This window comes from Lithobates pipiens, unplaced genomic scaffold, assembly GCF_037356315.1.
Source record: "Lithobates pipiens isolate NorthernLeopardFrog02 unplaced genomic scaffold, aLitPip1_a1.2 Scaffold_28, whole genome shotgun sequence".
NCBI classification, from domain to species: Eukaryota; Metazoa; Chordata; class Amphibia; order Anura; family Ranidae; genus Lithobates; species Lithobates pipiens.
The window spans coordinates 181,040,802-181,046,801 of NW_027507789.1; positions in this window are offsets into that span (position 1 = coordinate 181,040,802).

Genomic DNA, 6,000 nt, shown 5'->3' on the forward strand with positions numbered 1-6,000 from the left:
ATTAGCCAATACTTTGATTCCAGCACCACCCCTGATACCGATACGGGAGTGGTGTGGGAAGCACATAAGGCCGTGATTCGTGGTGTCCTCATCAAACATGGCTCCAGACTAAAAAAAAACAAAAGACCGAAAAACTAACCTCACTCCTTCACAAACTACAAACTGACTCTGACTAAGGAGCTAGGGATCGATATAGACGATACCCGCAAACAGGTCACTGACTTACTACGCTTCAAAGCCAAAGCAGCACTACAGATTGGCCGGGAAAAAAAATATGAGTCCGGCAACAAATGCGGCAATGCGGGAGGATGCTAGCCCAATCCCTACGAGCACAAAAACTAGTATTGTATATACCACAGATCATATCCCCCACTGGACAGAGAAGCACTCTACCCCAACATATTACAGAGGATTCATATCCTACTATGACTCCCTGTATAACCTGCACACAACGCAACCCACACCAGACACCACATCAGATTATATCACCTCGTCCCTAATGCCATCCCTACCAGCGGAAACTAAAGATATACTAGAACCCATCACGATACCAGAACTCTAACTGGCCTTCCGTAACACCAAACAGGGGAAAGCGCCGGGACCTGATGGTTTCACCATCACATACTATAAGACCTTCCTCACCTCACTAGGCCACCACCTAGTTGAATTGTTCAACAACCTTAGCACAGGAACCAAGTTACACAACTCCACGCTACAAGCGCAAATATCGGTAATACCAAAAGAAGGTAAAGACCCGACCCAATGCAGAAGTTACCGCCCAATCTCCCTCTTAAACACAGACTTTAAACTTTTCACCAAGATTATAGCCTCCAGACTACAACACCTACCGTACCTAATTTACCTAGACCAAGTTGGCTTTGTGCCGACAAGAGAGGCTAGAGACAACACCACCAAAGTCTTGAACTTACTGCACATAGCCAATAGCAATAAAACACCATGTATATTCCTCGGCACAGACGCAGAGAAAGCGTGTGATCGAGTGAGCTGGCGTTTCCTATTTGAAACGCTGAAATATGTAGGAATAGGGGTAAAAATGACCAACGGGATCTCAGCAGCATATTCAAACCTGACAGCCAGAATCAGAGCCAACGGTGTAATCTCAGACTCATTCCCCTAATGGAAACAGACAGGGTTGCCCGCTCTCGCCCTTACTTTTTGCTCTATCATTGGAGCCCTTTTTATGCCATGCGAGACTAAACCCAGATATCTCAGGAGTGGCAGTACAGGAGTTACAACACAAAGTATTCACGTATGCAGATGACCTGATGTTTTCTATCACAAACCCAACCATCTCACTCACCAACTTAATGAGAGTTCGAGATATACGGCCATCTCTCTAACTTGAAAAATAATATCAACAAATCGGAAGCAATGGGAATAGGAATACCACAACCACAACTTACAGTGCCTTGTGAAAGTATTTGGCCCCCTTGAACTTTTCAACCTTTTGCCACATTTCAGGCTTCAAACATAAAGATATAAAATTTTTATTTTTTGTGAAGAATCACCAACAAGTGGGACACAATTGTGAAGTGGAACGAAATCTATTGGATATTTTAAACTTTTTTAGCAAATAAAAAACTGAAAAGTGGTGCGTACAAAATTATTCGGCCCCTTTACTTTCAGTGCAGCAAACTCACTCCAGAAGTTCAGCGAGGATCTCTGAATGATCCAATGTTTTCCTAAATGACTGATGGTGATAAATAGAATCCACCTGTGTGTAATCAAGTCTCTGTATAAATGCACCTGCTCTGTGATAGTCTCAGGGTTCTGTTGAAAGCGCAGAGAGCATCATGAAGACCAAGGAACACACCAGGCAGGTCCTTAATACTGTTGTGGAGCAGTTTAAAGCCGGGTTTGGATACAAAAAGATTTCCGAAGCTTTAAACATCCCAAGGAGCACTGTGCAAGCGATTATTTTCAAATGGAAGGAGTATCAGACCATTGCAAATCTAGCAAGACCTGGCCGTCCCTCTAAACTTTCAGCTCAGACAAGGAGAAGACTGATCAGAGATGCAGCCAAGAGGCCCATGATCACTCTGGATGAACTGCAGAGAACTACAGCTGAGGTGGGAGAGTCTGTCCATAGGACAACAATCAGTTGTACACTGCACAAATCTGACCTTTATGGAAGAGTGGCAAGAAGAAAGCCATTTATCAAAGATATCCATAAAAAGTTTTGTCTAAAGTTTGCCACAAGCCACCTGGGAGACACGCCAAACATGTGGAAGAAGGTGCTCTGGTCAGATGAAACCAAAATCCAACTTTTTGCCCACAATGCAAAACGATATGTTTGGCGTAAAAGCAACACAGCTCATCACCCTCAACACACCATCCCCACTGTCAAACATGGTGGTGGCAGCATCATGGTTTGGGCCTGCTTTTCTTCAGCAGGGACAGGGAAGATGGTTAAAATTGAGGGGAAGATGGATGCAGCCAAATACAGGACCATTCTGGATGAAAACCTGTTGGAGTCTGCAAAAGACCTGAAACTGGGACGGAAATTTATCTTCCAACAAGACAATGATCCCAAACATACAGCAAAATCTACAAAGGAATGGTTCACAAATAAACGTATCCAGGTGTTAGAATGGCCAAGTCAAAGTCCAGACCTGAATCCAATCGAGAATCTGTGGAAAGAGCTGAAAACTGCTGTTCACAAATGCTCTCCATCCAACCTCACTGAGCTCGAGCTGTTTTGCAAGGAAGAATGGGCAAGAATTTCAGTCTCTCGATGTGCAAAACTGATAGAGACATACCCCAAGCGACTGGCAGCTGTAATCGCAAGCCACTGTACATGCTGTACATGCCTCAAAGACAGCTTCAACCTAAAATGGACTGACATGGCATTGAAGTACCTAGGTACTCGCATCCCCCCGAAAGTATCCCAACTATTTAAACTCAACTTTCCACCTCTCCTAAAAAAACATCCAAAAACTACTCGACCAATGGAACAGTGGCCTACACTCTTGGTTTGGTCGCTGTAATATCTTAAAAATGACGACCCTACCCAAATTTTTGTACCTACTACAAGCTCTACCAATACATATACCTGCAACATACTTTAAACAAATACACTCAACATTCATAGCCTTCTTGTGGGCAGGGAAAAGACCCCGACTTCCTAAGAAATTACTCTCGCTACCAAAAAAACACAGGGGAATAGCCATGCCAGACATCCGAACGTACTATCATGCGATACAATTAAGTAGACTGATTGGTGCCAACATAGAGACCAAACTATGGCCACAACTTGAACAGGCACAGAGTGACACCATGTTGTAACTGTCATAGATGGGAACATCCTAAATTGAATCCCCAGCGATCATAAAGTAACCTGTTCCAGGCCTGAAATCAAACAAAATGCTCTATTCGAGGTAGGGGGTTCCCAGATCTCTCCAGCTCCCATTCCTGCCCTCTTCACCTTTGGAATGTCTAGTGTTATTGCCCATCGCACTTTTAGCAAATATTAAGGTGAGAAGGGCAGGAAGGGGCTGACCTAGATCAACCAGGAGGAGGTGTTTTTATTTTCCTATATAGCTTTTGAAGAGGTCAAGAATGGTGGCAGCCACCACATTTCACGATGGGTATATTTCAAGATAAGCTGGGCATTTTACTCAAATACTAACTATTTTCCAAGCACCATGACAGGTAGGAGTTGCCTGTAGCCAGAAAAGATGTTCTGTTTTTAAAGTATTACTAAACCCAGGACCCGGCATTCACAATATCTGATCTCCCACCGTACACAGAACATGGAAATGCAATAGTTTTAGTAAATATAAACTGCTTTTACTGTTAAACTGCTAAATGCCTATTCTCATCAGCAGTATATCGTCTGACTTCTATCAGTGTCTGGTTAAAGCTTATAAGAGGAGTTTTCATTCTCCTCTGACTGTCCTATGAGGCTGCATGCAGGGCCAGTGGAAGGATTTGTGTCTACATAGGTGAAGGTGCATTTTGCAAACAACCTGAACAAGCTGCGGGGCAGGCAGCTGTCACTAGTGTCCTTACTAGCACGGCCCTGCCCGGAAAGGCACTGGGTTCTGCTTCAGGATTCTGCCTTGATTCGCAGTGCTGGGATTCCATGTAAGAATCATGGCTGAATCCTAAAGCGGAAGCCACTGCCTTGCCGGGCAGGGACGATTGTGTGGACCGTTGAGAGGTATGGGAATGGAAGACAGGTAGTTCAAAAATCTTAATCCCCAGCAGGTGGCTGAGGATTTGGATTTTACTGTTCCGCCATGCTGGCACCCTCAGGTGGCTTTCTAAGCTGCCTTATGCTGGCCCTGGCTGCATGACCCCCTAACCTTCTGTCTGGACAGTGCTGATTGGCCCTGTGTTGATCACATGCACCTTCCAAAAAACTTACAATACACACCAAACTGAGCATGTGCAGAGTGCCTCCAATGCTCTGTATTATCAGCAGATGGATTGGGGAGGGGTGGAAGAAGAAGAAGAGAAGACAGGATCAAACAGCCTATTTACTCAATGAGGAGGATTAACCCCCTTTGGTTCCAAAGTGAGTATAACAACCATGCTTTACTGCATATACAGACTGACTTTACTGTTTTGGGTTTAGTAACACTTTAAGTCTGCCTTAGGATCACCATACATGTTGGTGTTAACAGTTGACAGTTGGATGATGCAATCTCTGTGCAAGCACATATAGATTTACCAAAGCTCAGGACCTACCTAATCAATGCATTCAAGCCGACCCTTGCACTTAATAGTTGTTGGTAGATCTAAAGAAGATTATACAACCAGATTATATTGTATGTGGTGTGTTTCCACCTTAGTTTGGGTAATGGAAATGGTTACTGTGAAGTAAATATCTCCCCCCCCCTCCTCGCTTTCTGGTGGTTCCTGGGCTTACGTTACCGATCGGGTGAGCCCAGGAACCATCTGGTGTTGGCAGGGTTTTCCTATAGAGATGAGCGATGGCAAGATCGCCACCACTCATCTTTATGCCCATGGAGCACCGCAGCAACAACATGATGACATCACTTCTGGTTCTCGGGCCATGTAAACATTTTTTCTTTTCTTAAGCAAAAGATTTAGACCCCAGATCTCTCCATAAAGAGGACCTGTCATACTGTATTGTTATCACAAGGGATGTTTACATTCCTTGCGATAGCAATAATAGGGATCTTTTTTTAAGGAACAGTGTAAAAATACATTTTTTTTATTTAAAAAAAATAACAATTTTTTTAAAGCGTGCGCGTGTGAAGTAGTGAATGCATATGTATGCCACTCCCACATATGTAAATGATGTTTGCATCACACATGTGAGGTATCGCCACGAAAATCTAAGCGAAAGCAATAATTCTAGCAGGAGACCTCCTCTGTAACTCTAAACTGGTAATCTGTAAACAATTTTAAAGCGTAAAAAGAAAAAAAACGCGCTTGTCCAAAACAAAAACGTGCAGCAGACCCAAATGTTATAATACATTCAACAAAAGACAGGAAAAAAGGAGGGTGGGTTGCGCTAAAAAAAAATAATAAAATAAATTAAATATTACGTCACCAAAATTAAGTAACTGAATATTAACACCAATCCTATGCGGAAATATGTGCAAAAATTACAATGAAAACATCAATATACTCATGTAGATATAAACTGAAAAGATCACTCTTATGTATTAGGAGGGATACAGAGAATAATGATTAACCGATCATATGACAAAAGAAAACACAATTATTACACTGTGTATGTATTGGGGGGAATACAAAAAATAGTGATTAACCGGTCATGTGACAAAAGGAGACACAATTATTAAACAATGTGAAGGGAACACTTTCATAATCATAACATTGAAAAGTCCATATAAAAAGTCCCAAATTGAAAGATAGTGATAATAACTCCACAGTAGGGATGAGCTTCGAGTTCGAGTCAAACTCATGTTCAACTCGAACATTGCCTGTTCAGCGAACAGTGAACAATTTGGGCTGTTCGCAGCAAATTCGAAAAGCCGGAACACC